A 16,666-nucleotide genomic window follows, 5' to 3' on the forward strand; every position below is an offset into this window, starting at 1 on the left:
AAAAAAGCTACAATTATTTTACTCTTGCAAACTACTGTCTCAAGCACAGTTTATCTGTTAATCGATGCATTGCCGGGTTCTCCCAGCTCTAAACAGCCCCTATTAGAGAGAACAGCAACAAAACGAGAGAGAGAGAGAAGAGAGAAAAGAGAGAGGGGGAGAGAGAGAGAGAGATAATGAATACAGACTGTAATAGTACAGTAGAAAATCCTAAAATTCCATTCAATAATTCAGCGTACTTAGTTTCAAAGAGAGTGAATTAGACCAAAAATATTCCCCCAAATGATCCCAGATTCGTCTGAACAAGCAGTTCATATTGAACAATGTTGCGATTGTGAGATTTTTGTGAATTCAAAAAGGCACTGCACCATTAATAAATCATGCAGTTATTGTTTACAAGCGTTATTCAGGCTACTGCTGTTGATTCGGTCATTATTGTTTGTTATGTGTCATTGGTGTTAAGAGGGATTTTTATGGGCCCCATTATGTATTTGTTTATTGCTGCCATTATTGTGGTCTGTCTGTGTTGTACTAAACCAGTCAAATTGAGGAATATTGTCACGTTTTTGAATATTGCAATTCAAATGAATCCCAAATTTTCAAGGGTGTAGAATTAGGGGTGCTATGACATGCATCCAATATCCAGCGACTAATTGTCCCAGCAATAATTTTGATCAAACAATCAATTTGGGTGGTGTGTAACCCCTTGTTGTAATTTTGGCCACATCTGAAATAGGTCATACTATTAATATTACCTGAGAAGCGCTTTCAGGGACACACATTTAATACATGTGTAAAAACATAGAAACTGAATGTTTAAAAAATACGTGCAGAGTTCGGCTGAATGATAAAGTTTAGCTTCTGTTGCTGCTGTTTTGTGTTCATGTTCATCTGCTCTTTTTCATTGACTATCACCCTATAGACTAATACAATAAGATACAAGAATAATTTCCTATATGTAGACATATATACTGATAAATTGAACAATCACTTAAATGGTATGACATGACTGGATGCTTTCAAATTATTTTCAACTGAACTGCAGCTTAAAACTATTTTTTTTAAAATAATAGTGAATTAAGCTATACAAACTCGATCATAATGCACAATGTTCCATCTAACATGTATTTTTAGCTGCTGGGTTGTCATATTAAAAGGAGTGTTTCTTAATTAGCAGTAAACCATTTACATGCATGTTCAGATTTGTGTTGGTTGTTCTCTTTGGAATTGAAATATTGTTATTTTTATTTTTTAACATCATATATTTTTTTTTTTTTTTTTTTAAAATTTCAGTTAATGTCATAAAACTAGGAGCCAAGCCCGCAGTAGTGCTGAAAATTTTTTCAAGTCAAACGGCCCGAAGACGAAAAAAGGGCGGAAAGAACAACAAACCATTTAAAATTTAGTGGTCATTTCCCCTGAGCCGCCCTTTTTTTTATTTACGGGGTGTTACACCCGCCATTCCCTTTTCAAATTTTTCCATCGCTTTTTTTAATGATTTTTTTAAAAAACAGGTAGGCCTAAAGTGAGGGTGAAATGGGTTTTTTAAAGTCCGGAACAGGGGTTTAAAACCCTTGCGTTTCAAAATGATTTACTTTTTTTTTCCCCCGCTAACCGGCCAATCGGTTTATTTTTCGCAAATCATTTGATTTTAGATCGGGGCCCTTTGGGGGCTTGGGTCGGGGAACCATTTGATTTAGATCGGGAAAATTTGAGCAGTTCTGTGAATCTTTTTTTTCAAAAATCAGATCGGAAATTTTTTGGGGGGGTTCGGGAAAAAAATTTTTCCCAATTAAAGATCCGCCTTCCAAAAATTTGATCTTGTAAAAAATTCACAGAACCCCCCTTCAAAAACGGGGTTTTGAATTAAAAGATTCATCTTTTTTTCTGATTTTTATTTTTTTTTTTTTTTTTTAAAAAAAGTACCCAAAAAAATCAAACCATTTTCAACAAAAAAAATAGTTGAAAAACAAAAAAGTTTAAAAAAAAAAAAAAGAAAAAGAATAAAAAAAAAAAAAAAAATCCCTAAAAAAATTTAAAATTTAAAATTTTTATTATATTTTTTTAAAAAGGGAGTTAAAACCCGTTTTCAAGACCGTTTTTCTTTTAAAAAAGGTTTTTTGCTGTTACTGTTTAAAAAAAAACCCTTGCAGCATTTTTGGGAAAAACCATGATTAACTTTTGGTTTAAGGAAAACCCAAATTTTTTTTACCTTGGGGGAGGACACCTAGGATGGAAAAAAAATTAAGGGAAAAATTTTCCCGCATTAGGAAAGAACAGAACTTTGAATAGTTTGTGGGCCAAGTTTTTAGATAATCTTTGGGTTTTTTTAAAAAAGGTTTTTTTTGGAGCCAGATTTTTGTCCATGTATGGATATTTAGCTAGAAGGAAACATAATTAATGAAGTTATGATTTCCTATATTCTCTTTTGAGTAAAACAGGCAAAAATCACAACACCCTTGTAAATTATAATATCTGCTGATTCATTAAATGCTTTGTGTTTCTGATTAATTTGATCAACGTAAATTTCGAAAGGTTGCGATGCTTCATTTAATGAAATCAGGGTTTTGGCACGCGTTCCGAAAATTGATTCAAAACAAAAAGATTCACAAAGGTTAACTGCTTCTGCTTCTCACGCAGCAGGTTCAGTCTGGTGATTATAAGGAGGAAGCTTAACAAAAAAAGCGATACACATGTCAGTTTAAACGCAAGGTCAGTCTCAGAGATGTCATTTATCATCATGAAGCTCCTGTTGGTGGATGCTGGTTCACCACAGTGAGAAACGACTCAAATCCAGGACAGGCCCATAGAGGCCCTTCCTTAACCCTGAAGACAAACCCCAGCATCACCGTGCTTTTAGTGTAGTGTGACCTTTTATTGAACCTTTGCACGTCATTTTCATGTGCTCTTGTGTGGGGTGTGTGGGTGTGTTGCGCGCGCGCGCTGTAGGTTTGGCATTAAATATTTTGGCAAAAAGTTTCAAAAGAAGCCTCGAGGCCAGCTACAATTCACGCAGCGCTTGTATGGACATAAACAAACATGTACATACAGTGTGTGTGTGTGTGTGTGTGTGTGTGTGTGTGTGTGTGTGTTTGGGGGGTTCTTCATGTATGTAAACAATGTCGGTCATAACTCTCTGAAACGATTAACAGTCACTGCAAATTACTCATTTTGGCACGAATGACCTATTTGTATATATATGACCTCAAATGATAATAATATTTAAAATATTTTGTAAAGTTCATTTGCATCGCAGTACTTGAAAAAAAAGTGTACTATTATTTTTTAATAGCTATATATTTTTTGGTCTACTTCAAACATGTTCCTGCTGCTTCATTGTTAAAAATAACACACCACACACACACACAAAACACACAACACCCCAACCCCACACACACACACACACACCACCCCCAACACACACACACACACAGAGACACATATATATAAACCCATGTAACTCATGATATACTATTTATCTACTACAGGAGGATTCGATTGATTTAAGGTGTAAAAAGCGCTTGAAAAACAGACCATTAATACAGATTTGGAGAATGAAAATAGGCTCGTATGTACTATTGTGTTTTCTTACTCAAACATTTCTTGTTTTTCTTAGCATTTTCTGGGGTTTATTGGAAAGGAAGGGCTTTGATAAATCTTAAACGGTTGTAAACCGCTCGACAACTAGCTGGAATCATTTTGTCTCTAGTAATGCTTAAGTTGAAAATAGAAGAAATCAAAATAAACTATAATTATAAACAATATTACTGAAATATCCCGTCGTATTAAATAATAATTCATTATAAATAACAAGACAATACTTTTAGGTTTAACAACGGAGCTGTTTTATAACTCGATAAGCTTGATTATTAAAAGCCCAATTGAAAAGTGGGCATAAAGTATGTAGCTATTTATATAAAACCCAACATTTTTAAATTGTTTGGGCTGCAAAACAGTTTTCCATAAATTCAACAAATTATATTTTTCATTAATTAAAATTGCTACGGTAGTAATAAGAGCACTGTCGTTTAAACGCGGTAGGTGATTTTCATTATTTAGAAAATACAAATGTATGTGCACATAAAAAGCAGGAGTTATTATAACACGAACTGTTGTGTTGTTAAATAAAAAAAATTTTAAAAATAATAGTCTTTTGCTTTGCATATTTTATCCTTTTTGGGCATTATCTTAAAACAGATTTTTTATTTATTTCATCCTTTTGGTTTTTAGAAAATTCGATGTTTCTTTGATAATATAAAATAAAGTGTCGATTGGTCTTGTCATCATTAAAATACACAGTTTAGCATTATAAATCAAAAAATTTTTCACAGTCGACAATGCTACAACACAGCAACAGATGCGAGAAAGCCTTCAAACAGAACACGACAATAAAAAGTGTTTCTCGGTTCCGAAATAAATGCTTTATTTAAAGATATGTATGATATTTAAAAAATTTATATTCATGATATTTAACCTAATAGTCGTTTATTCTCAAAAAACCCAAGTGTGAAGTGAAAAAAAAAAAAAAAACATTTATTTCGAATTCAAAATGCTCATTTAAAAACAAAAGCTATTGTAGATTAAACGCAAAATTAAGATTATTCTGATACAAAATTTCATACTAACTGATCGATAAAAAAAACAAGTAAACAACGGGTGGGGACTAACTGTTAGATGGCCACCGGTTCACTTCCCACCGCGCAAAAACGCTGTTTGAGATGAATGACGCAGCGCAAATGGAATCCACCTGCTTTATATTTTATTTCAATTAATAAAAACCACATAAATTAGACCTTCAAAGTGTCCAGCATAACTTCTGCACTCCTCTGCAGGATTTCAGTGGTTTGTGACCCCCGCTGACACTAGAGGCGCCCTTGGGTCAGCCTGTGCCTTTAACGCCACATTATATTCATTATTATTCATGGAAAGCCTACAATCAAAATATCCGCACTGGTTGTAATACACAACACTGGGATTGTATCAGATAGGTTTTATTTCGCGCTTATGCCCTATTTTTTTAACACACTTATCCGAATCCCCTCGAAGTATTATTAAAGAAACTTTGAGAGCGCCACTTTTGATTCAACTCACGAATGCTTTAGTTTTTGGACATTTTAAAATTTATTTCAGTGCGTTTCAGGTAAAGTGTGCACAATTATTCGCCTCCTATTCAGGCTGCGTGATTCGGTGACGCACAAAGACTCTCCAGACTCCAGGGCGCACGGGGCTCTCCGCGCACCTTGATGGAGTGAGCGGAGACGGGACTGTCCAGCTTCCAGCAAGAGAAAAAGCTCCTCCTCCCCTCCCCGAATGAGGTATGGTTTAAAACCGAGCCTTTGGTTAAACACCATTTTTCCCCCGCACCCCGTCGCTCCCCCGTCTTGAAAGTCCTGTCATGCATGCAGCGTCCCCCCGCCGTTGTGCCTGACCTCCTGCGTTTTTCAACCACCCGGGTTTTGTCTGCCATCGCCCGGTATGGGAGATCCAAAGTGAGCCGATCCCTGGTCAGAAGTCGACATCGTTCAAGTATCAAAAGCCTGTTACTCCCATCGAGTTTGAAGATTTAGGGCGCGGAGCGCAGCGGCAGCCCGGGGGCAACCGACTTGGACCCAAAACCCCCGGAAGCGTCCGAGATGTGACCTTTCCCCGCAGCGAGACGCGGAGGAGCAGCCGTCTAAAAGGGAAAAAAATTCGACAAACCCCCGTTCACTACAAAGCGCTCATCATGATGGCCATCAGACAGAGTCCTGAGAAGCGGCTCAAAGCTCAACCCGGGATCTACGAGTTCATCATGAAAACTTCCCGTATTACCGGGAGCACAAGCAGGGCTGGCAAATTTCCCTCCGGCACAATCGAGCCTCAATAAGTGTTTCGTGAAGGGCCCGCGGCATTAGACGATCCTGGGAAAGGGAACTACTGGATGTTGGATCCTTCCAGCGATGATGTGTTTATCGCGGGAACCACCGGAAGCTCCGCCGGCGCTCGGCGACCTCGCGGGGAAAGTTGGTGATGAAAGAGGCCTCCGCTTTGCGCCCCTCGTTCTTGGACTTTTGGGGAACGCCCGAGCAACCCGCTTTATTGGCAGCTATCTCCGTTTTTTAACCCTTCACCCCTTCGCACTATACGGCTCCGCGCACGGATTTCTTAACCAGGGACACGCGTACGGGTCGTTACTTCCACAGCGTGGAGCCGCTCGGGAAAGGGGGCATTCCGCCCCATTTTGGAGCCTCTAGCGGGAGTTTTCAACGGGTACGGTGTGTCTCCTTTTGTCCGCCGCCGGATTACTTTCAGGGGACCCTGGATCTACGTACCGGGTGCGCAGCAGCCGGGAGCCGCTCCCGAGCGCTCCAGGATACTGCATCTCCCAGCTCTCCGTCCCCGCTGCTGTCGGATTCCCTAAGAACCACTTTCCGTCCTTTCACACACCACTTTCTAGCGGACTTCTGTCTCAACACAAAAGCGTCGCGCCCAATTCGTTCCTAAGCGAGCGTTGCGCGCCCTCTCCAATGGGAACATCCAAACTTTCCTAGAAACCTCGCCACAAATGTGCAAGCAGTCCTTTTGTGTGAGGACTGTGCGTCTGTTTTTTTTTTTTTTTTTTTTTTTATTTAAGTTTTTGTTGATTTTTGTGATGTTATGCCAAAGGCAATAACCGTGCGTGTTTGTTTTTCTTTCTTTTTTCTAAAAAATATTATTTATAGTATTTCTTTGTAAGGTGGTTTTGTATTTATTCGAAATGTTTTTTATTCCCTTGTTACTGGGGATACCATATTATTAGATTTTTGGAAATTATTCGTTTAGTATGACTAATTCCTTTTTTATTTATGTCTGAAACTGGTGAATGCGCCTTAATTCTTAAATCAGGGTTGAGCGCTTGGACCTTCTCAGGTGGTGCGTTCTGACAATGAACATTATTTTATTTTAGCTGTGTAAACCTGAAATATGGTACATATACATCTATATGCAATGTTTTTTTGAATTAGCCTGTCGTTTAGTGTGGGCCTGTGTTCAGAGAGGTCATGTAATGATTACTATAGTAAAGCTAAGCTACTGAATTAAGGGCCCGGTTTTAAATAACTCTGTGGGGATGAGTTTTATATGTACAGACTGCACGTAAAATGCTGTTTTGTGACGACACGGGTTTTGTTTACACACATAACAGTATTTAACTGTATTTATTTTACAGTTTTTACGCATGGAGGGTTAGCCAAGCACAATCATCATATACTTTTTTAATCTACTAAGGGAGGATTCGATTAGATTTAAGGTGTAAAAAGCGCTTGAAAAAAACAGGACCATTTAATACGAGACCGTCACGAGGCAATGACAACTAGGCTCGTATAGATACTATTGTGTTTTTTTACTCATAACATTTGCTTGGGTTTTCTTAGCATTTCTGTGTTGATTGGAAGGAAGGGCTTTGATAAAATCTTAAACGGTTGTAACGCCCCGCACAACTAGCTGGCAATCATTTTTGTCTCTTAGTCACCTCGCCTCTAAGTTGAGAAAAGAGAAGAAAGCAAAATAACACTCATATATATATTAAAACAATTTTACTGACAATATCCCGTGGTATTGAGAAGAATAATTCATTATTACTAATAAAAAATTACGTGGACGCGTGAACATAGTGAGCTGTGTTATGACTCGATTAAAGCTTGTTATTCAGAAGTCAATTGAAAACGTGGGCTAGAAGTACTGTAGCTATATATATAAAACCAAAACATTTTTTATTGTTTGGGCTGCAAAACAGTTTTCATAACTCACACCACAACTTATATTTTTCATTAATGTTAAAGTGTCGTACGGGTAACTGACAGCGCGCCTGTCCGTTTGAGCTGGGTGGTTAGGGATGATATCATTATTTAGAAAAATACCACAAAATGTAATGTGTCCATAAAAAGATTGGGATTATTATAACACGAACTGTTGTTGTTGTTGAATAAAAATAAATTTAAAATCAATCGTCTTTTGCTTGTCATATATTTTATCCATTTTTCGGCATTCTCTTAAAAACAGATTCTTATTTATTTCATCCTTTTTTGTTTTATAGACATTCGATGTTTCTTTTGATACCTTTTCTAAATAAACTAAGTGCGTCATTCGCGTTCTGTCCATCCCTTGAGAATACACAGTTTATGCATTATAACATCAAATAGTTTTCACAGTCGACAATGCTACAACACAGCCACAGATGCTGAGGCAAGCCTTTCACAACAAGAACACGACAATAAAATAGTGGTTTCTCGTTCCGAAAACTAATGCATTTCTTTAAAGATATGTATGATATTTAACAACATTATATTCATGATATTTAACCTAGTAGCGTCGTTTATTATCAAATAACACCCACGTGTGCCCGTGCACAAACAACCCCCCCTCTATTCAGACTTCCACCCCACACTGCGTATTTAAAAACACAACAAGCTACTTGTAGATTACACGCCTCACTTCGCTCTTATTCGAATACATACAAACTTTCATCCTCACGAATCGCTACACACAAACAAGTCCCCCACTGGTGAGGACTAGAATGGAATGCTGATGGCCCCCCCTTCGGAGCACCCTCCCACCCTTCACACGCCCGCAAACAACACGCCCCATGTTTGACCGCCTATTGAAATGAAACGCAGCGCACTGGAATCACACTTGCTTTATATTATATTTCAATTAATAAAAACCACATAAATTAGACCTTCAAAGTGTCCAGCATAACTTCTGCACATCTCTCTGACAGGATTTTTCAGTGGATTTTGTGAACCGCCGGGGGGGGGGCATGACCCTAGAGGCGCCCTTGGCTCAGCCTGTGCGCCTTTACGCATTAGCCTATGAGTCTTTATCATTTTTATATTAATGGAAAGCCCACTTACATAATCCCAATATATCCGCAACTTGGTTTGTATATCCCTAAACACTGGTATTGCGAGCTATAATAGATTTTATTGCGCGCTTTCTGGCCCTCTTTTTTGTTAAAACCCCACTATCCTAATCCCCTCGCGTTATTATTAAGAATATCTTGAGAGCGCTTCTTTGATTCACCCTCATCGAAATGACTTGCGCGTTATGGCTCATTCTTTTTACACTTTATTTCAGTGCGTTTAAGGTAATGTGTGCACATTAATTCGTCCCTCCTATTGGCTTTGCCCCCCCGTCGTCACGGCGACGATCAGAGCGACTCTCCAGATCTCAGGGGCCGCATGCGGCGGCCATCTCGACCCCCGCCACCAAATAATGCTCGGAGTGAGCGAGTACTACCTGTAACTGTCCAGGCTTCCAGCAAGAGAAGTAGGAAGAGCGGCGTCTCCTCACATCCCCTACCCCTGGATATAAAGGAGTGTCGGTGGGTAAGCACCGGACAGCGATTGGTTAATCACCATTTCCCTCGCCTCGCGTCGGTCCTCCGTCCATTGAAAAGTACCTGTCCCTGTAATGCAGGCAGCTCAACCGCCGGTGGCGCAACCCCCTGACCTCCTGCGTTTTTCACACCCCGGCTTTTGTCGGTCCATCTCCCGGTCTGGGAGATTCCACATGTGAGCCGATCATGGTTCAGAAGTCGACATCGTTCCGTATCAAGCGCCTGTTCCTACTCCCATCAAATTTTGAGATGTAGGTCGCGAAGCGCGCAAGCGGCAGCACGGCGGCACCGTACTTGGACAAACCACCCCGGACGCTGTCCGAGATGGACTACTCCGGCAGACGAGACGGGTAGGAGCAAGCGTTCTAAAAAGGCTAAGAAATTAGACACAAACCTCCGATTGCAGCTACCAACACGCGACGTCATCAATGATGGCCAAAGACACGAGCGAGTCCTGAAGAGACGGGACAGTCACAGCTACAACACGGTCATCTACGGGTTGCATCATGAAGAACTTCCCGTATTACCGGGAGCACAAGCAGGGCTGCAGAAACTCCATCCAGGCCACAATCTGAGCCACTCCATAAGTGTCTGGTGAAAGGTACCGCGGCATGATGACGAATCCCTGGGAAAGGGAACTACTGGATGTTGGATCCTTGTCCAAGCGATGATGTGTTTATTCGTCGGAAAAACCGGGAAGCTCCGCCGGCGTCTAGCGGCGACCTCGGCGGGGAAAGTTGGTGACTGAAAAGAGGGCCTCCTCTTCGCGCCCTCTCTTCTTGAATTGGCGAACGCCCGAGCAACCCCGCTTATTGGCAGCTATCTCCGTTTTACCCCCTTTCACCATTAGCACTTATAAACGGCTCCTCGCACGGATTTCTTAACCAGGGACACGCGTACGGGTCGTTACTTAATCCACAGCGTGGAGCCGCTCGGGAAAACGGGGGACATGGTCCGCCCCCATTCTGGGAGCCTCTAGAGGGAGTATCAACGTGGTTTACGGTGTGTCTCCTTCGTCCCCGCCGCCGGATTACTTTCAGGGCACAATGGATACTCTACAGTACCCGGTGCGCAGCCAGCCGCAGCGCTCCCGAGCGCTCCAGGATACTGCATCTCCAGCTCTCCGTCCCCGCTGCTGTCGGATTCCCTAGAACCAGTTACCGTCCTTCACAGCACCACTTTCTAGGCGGACTTCTGTCTCCACACAAACGCGTCGCGCGCCCAATTCGTTTCCTAAGCTGAGCGTTGCGCGCCCCTCGCACTATCCAATGGGAACATCCAAACTTTCCTAGAAAAACCTCGCCACGAAATGTGCAAGCAGTCCTTGTGTGTGAGGACTGTGCGTCTGTTTTCTTTTTTTTTTTTTTTTTTTGGTTTATTTTCTTTTTAGTTTAAAGTAGTGTGATGGTTATGCCAAAGGCAATAACCAGGGCGGTGTTTTTGTTTTTCTTTCTTTTTTTCTAAAAAAATATTATTTATAGTATTTCGTTGTGAATGATGGTTTTGTATTTATTCGAAATGTTTTTTATCCCTTGTTACTGTGCGGTTAGTGTGGGATACCATTATTATTAGATGTTTGGAACATATATTATTCGTTTAGTATGACTAATTCCTGTGTTTTATTTATGTGTCTGGAAACTGTGACCCAATGCGCCTTCCTAATTCTTAAATCAGTGGTTGAGCGCTTGGACCTTCTCATCAGGTGTGCGTTCTGACAATGAAAAATATTTAATTTATTATTAGTCGCTGTGTAAACCTGAAATATGGTACTACATATACATCATTATGCAATGTTTTCTGAATTAGCCTGCTCGTTTAGTGTGGGCCTGTGTTCAGAGAGGTCATGTAAGACTTACTATAGTAAAGCTAAGCTACTGAATAATGCACTGGTTTAAATGGAACTCTGTGTTGGGATTGAGTTTATATATGTACATACTGTCACGTAAAATGCGTGTTTTGTGCACGACACGACGGTTGTTGTTTACACACATAACAGTATTTAACTGTATTTTATTGTTACAGTTTTACGCTATGGAGGTGATTCAGGCCCCAAAGACAGATCTTTAATGCTTTTTTTTTTCTTTTTAATATAAACATCCCCGCAATTCATTTGTTATGGCTGACATTCTGAAGCCATTATTTTCAACTCTCTGTGCAAATCCGAAATGTGATTTCTAGAGCGGTTTTATTTCCCTTTTAACCAACATGTGATTTATTAGTTCTGACCTTTAGTTGTCTTTTTAACGGTGCAGATTTGTACACGTTTGTCTTTTTTTTTTCTTGTATATATGCCTGAACCTTCCGTTCAGAACAAAGAAATAAAGTATTGGAATATTTCTGTATGAAGCACAATGCGTCATTTTCTAGTCATGCAACACACCTCACCCCACTCGAGGGGATTTAGCTTCACGTACGCATATTAATATCAATGCATGTGTACCTGCATGCTATGCATTTAAGTTTATGCATGCTAGAAATGTTTAAGATAGTAGCCGTACTGCTTGGAATATTTTAGGTCGTGGCAACGCATTATGCAATAATATACTTTTCATTATTGCGTCACTTATATAGGCCTAGTTCATGCACGCGCGTGCACACACACAAAGGTTATAACGCGCCAGAGAGTCTCAATCCCAGGCAAATAACGAAACCACAAATATTAATATAATTATGGTAATAAAAACGTTAAGATATAACTGAGCCTTTACGCAACATTCCGCTAAATCGGTTGACGGGTCATTCTGACCCCATTTCCAGTAGAAATAATGCTGAACCTTACTGTCCAGATGTTCCTGAGACTTCAGCACTCCACGTGTCCCCGGATCAAGCAGAAGTGAAACTCTCAGTGAGGCACAGACAATATGAAGTCCAAAAAACTCCAGACACCTTCAGAGGAGAGAAGAGCGACATTAATGTGATCGGACAAAGACGGTTCAGAGGGAGGGACTCACGGACGACCAGATGCTCAATTCACAGCTCGCTCTTACGTTTCTACAACAATCCCTGCACTTTATTTACCATACAGACCCGAATATTACATAATACATGACCCAAAATAAACAAGTGCTAGATCTAAAAACAGTCTGTTATTAAAAACAAGTTTTGGGCGTGTTTAAAACCATTTATTTTTAATTAATTTAGGTTAATAGGGTCGTATAGGTATTTTGCAATCCACTAAACACCTCTGTATATTTTTATACATGCTTTGTAAATTAGTGTGTAGCCTACAGCAAAAATAATAATAATGATAATAATTGTTAATTAAAAGTTTTAGAAGAAACTTGATTCAGAGCCTACTACAACAACCTTTTCTGTCCCTTTTACTGAACTTATATATTTAAGTACTTTATTTGTTGAAAGTTATGGATCTTCTGATCTAGAGCTAAATGAGGCTTTGCCAATTTTTTCTGTCTTTTTTACTAAGTTTTACTGTTTAAATTACATCAAGGGTATTCATTAATTCATCCCATTAATTTATTTTACATTAATCTGAAGCATTTAGAAGCTAATAGCCAGCTGACCAAAGGAAGAAACTGTTAACTCATCAATTTTTTAAATAAATAAAACATTATTACAAGTTTTATGAATCTTCTGATTTATATCCAAATGAGGCTTTGCCAACAGCAAATACAGTTTTACTGTTCAGATTCAAACAAGGCCCATTTATACATGTGTGTTTATTTATTTTACATTATCTGAAAAGTATGCAGGCTAGTACAATAAACAGCTGAGCATGCGACATTAATTCATTAGACGACCTCCTTTAAGACCTCCTTCTGACAGAGAGCTCCCTTGAACACCAAAGAAAGGGTCTTAAGGGCTCATTCTCAGGTCTCCACTGGAGACACACAAACACCGCTTCTTAATTTGCAAAGCTCTTTCCTCTAAGCACAACCGAACAAGGTTCACTAGCATGAAAAGGGCATTATGGGTCGATAGTTAGGGATCAGCACACCTGCTGAATGCCTTAACTTGACTCTGTCAGATGAACAGAATTATTCAAAAATCTACAAAATGTGACACCAGAGACACTGAACTAATGATAATTTGTCAGCAGAATAACTGCAGTTTGTATGGAAATAAAACACACATGATTTCATGATTTACTATAAGGTGAAGTTTCACTGATATTCACGTCAGGAATGATCGCGAAGACAGGGATGATGTTCACAGAACAGACAAAAACGCTGTCTAAACATGTCTGACAGAATAATACATCCACATCCGCTCTGAACACACGTCATCTCAGTCTCAGTTTTTTCAGTTTACGAAAACACATTTACTGGCCATCACTGTTATAAAAGACAAAAAGATTCACTGTAAGTGTATATTCATTTATTTAAAAAATGTGACACAGTACAAATCTTACATTACAGTATTTGACATAAAAGATGGACATTAACTAAAATAAATGTTATGCACCTAAATGAAAAGTAAGAGATTAAGTGGAAAATACACTCAAAACTATTTGTTTCAACTTTAAGGACAAAATGGCATGTTATGTTAAAAGAAATGTGTGTGTGTGTTGTGGTGTGTGTGGTGTGTGTGTGTGTGTGTGTGAGACACCACAGAGTCAAATGTACTTTAATTTTAGTAGAACAACATAAGAGTTACAGGATTTTTATCTCTTGTACAATGTATGTTTTATTTAAAAATGTCACAAAAATAACATTAGCAAGATACTGTATATATAATTTGCTATCAATGAAAACAGCATCTTGGACTAAATAAATAAATAAAATAGTTACATCATTTTAAAAAATGATATGATACTAAAGGAGACTCTAAAATACTCTCTTATTAAAAACATTGGTTGCTTCAGTAATAATATAGGCTTATATTCAAGTGTATAATGTCGTAATGGGAACATGCAAAATATACTATGGCACAAAATTAAAAATTCAATAAAAAAAAAGTTACTACAGCACAATAAAAATGTCAAGTTTTTAATGGTGAACGGAAAATATCATCTTCGATCGATTGATTTTATTAGAATTTTTAACCTCTGCTTTGAAATCATGCAATTTTTTAAAGTATTTTTGCAAGCAAAGATATTTAAACTAAATTTTTTATTTTAAATGTAGCTAACAATACAACTGAAAAAATTAGAGTATCATATAGCATCATAACTGCAGATATAATCACTACCAATGAAAACAGCGTTTGGACAAAAAATAAAATAAAAAGTAAAATAAATTAGTTAATTATTTAAACATAGGATACTAAAAATACTAAAATATTCTCTTATTTAAAAAATGGTGCTTCAATAATAATATAATATATATTTCTATGTATAATGTCATCAATGGCTTGTGTTTTTTTAATAGAATGCAAATCAAAAGTTTTAAGTTTAAAGTTTTACGCTTTACAGACTAGATTAATTTTTCCTTCCACTTCAAATAAGAAAAAAAAAAAAGTGCACAGAATTTTCCAAACAAAACCAACACAGAGAACATGCAAAATATACCTTTGCACAAAAAAAAAAAAAAAAAAAAATTCTTAAAGTTACCACAGCACAATAAAAATGTTCAAGTTTTAATGAATGAAAACATCATCGATGATTAGATTTTTACCTCTGCGTGAAAGCATGCAATTTTTTTTTTTTTATCAAAAATGTAATTCAAAATTAAGCCTTTCCCGATTTCTCTTTTTTGGCAAAAGCAACAAGGCATAACATTCACAGTTATTTCCAAAGCAGCTCCAGACACATGACGTGACGTATAGAAAGTACATACAACTCCGCAACGTAAACAGACGCCATTAACTACAGAGCGCCTCCATTACTGGTGGAAGCCCTTTTTGTGTCATCAAGCATGACGTGTGGAGACTCCAGAGAAAAGAACCAAGACCTTGGCTTTCTGGGATGTCAGCTTTTTAACTCCAACACGTTTTCAGGCCATGCTCTGTGACCCAGCTCTTCATGTTCCCCTGAACTACTACTCGACCCCCCCTCCACACGCCAACACTTCCTCTGTTATAGTTCTGTAAGAAGATGTAGACCCTTCCAGGTTAAACAGTCCACCTATCAAGTACACTATACACTCACAATTGATTGTGTTTTGATGAGTGTACGAGATATTTTGGTAACACATCTTTAAAGCCTTTACCCAGCCGCAGGTCACAGGTCTTCATGAAAACCTTCTAAACTCTTGCAAAAATATACTACATTTCTGCTTTTTTTTAAAACAAACAAGATTCTTCCAGGTCAAGTAGAGCATGCATTCAAATTATGCCCTGTACGCAGATTTTTATGAGTGTACTTTGGGTTTTATAAGATATTTTTTTATCTGTTTTTATTCATTGACACTTATACAAAGAGAGGTTTATTAAATATATTCAGCACCTAACTATGCCAATTTGAATTAAAAGGAAATTACTTAAAGCATTTATACATAATGCATTATAAAAGTATTTTTAATGCATTAATTATATCTTGTAATCAGTGTTAAAAATGTAAAAAGCAATTAATTACAAGCTAACTATATCTTCAACAGTGTAATTATACCGTTCTAATTACTCTCTCTAAAAAGTATTGCATTACTACTAATAGCTTTCTAAATTCCATATCAACCATTGAACAATACAAGATTAGAGATGGAACTGCTCTTTCAATTCTGTAAATAAATAATATAAAATTGCATAAATTATTCTTGAACTGACTTCAGTATTTAAAGGGAGATGGTTACATTATTTTAACATTAGATGTCAACTTTTGATGTTAAAATCCAGTATTGGTATATATATAAAATTGTTCTATGCACATTTTATTGCAATTACATTAGAAGTAACTAAATAAATTACAGAAAAATGAAGAGTAATCCCTTACATTACCATTTTAAGGGAAAGTAATTCAATTACAATAATTAATTACAAACACTGCATGTAATGCACTGTATGATATCATGAATAATTTATACTTATTTATATACTGTTACACCTTTGAAAAGTATATTGCATTAAAACACATGACAAACAAACCTTAAGAGTCATAAGAGAGAAATATGAGTCAGTTTAACATTGGTTGTGATTATTTATAAATAGATATAATGCATTACAACATACATTATGAATACCTTTATTATGCATTGTACATAAAGGCTTCAAGTGTTACATGCAGAAAGTAGAAAGATTTTTATTTGTTATTTTTACCAAATTTAGCTAACATATATGTCCACTGAAAGGTTTAAAGTTGTAACTTACCCTCTGTTAGCGATGAAAACTTAAAAATAGGTTGAAAAACATCCTCCCAAGTGTGTAAAGGGTTTTTTATATATATATATATATATATATATATATATATATATATTATAT

At 37.6% G+C, this 16,666-nt stretch overlaps 2 pseudogenes; both read left to right on the forward strand.

The window, feature by feature from the left end:
- Positions 1 to 2,740: 2,740 nt before the first annotated feature.
- On the forward strand, positions 2,741 to 6,530 carry LOC109073744 (annotated as a pseudogene).
- Positions 6,531 to 9,861: 3,331 nt separating this feature from the next.
- Positions 9,862 to 10,597, forward strand: LOC122138950 (annotated as a pseudogene).
- Positions 10,598 to 16,666: the final 6,069 nt, after the last annotated feature.

This window comes from Cyprinus carpio, chromosome B11 (genome assembly GCF_018340385.1).
Source record: "Cyprinus carpio isolate SPL01 chromosome B11, ASM1834038v1, whole genome shotgun sequence".
NCBI lineage: Eukaryota > Metazoa > Chordata > Actinopteri > Cypriniformes > Cyprinidae > Cyprinus > Cyprinus carpio.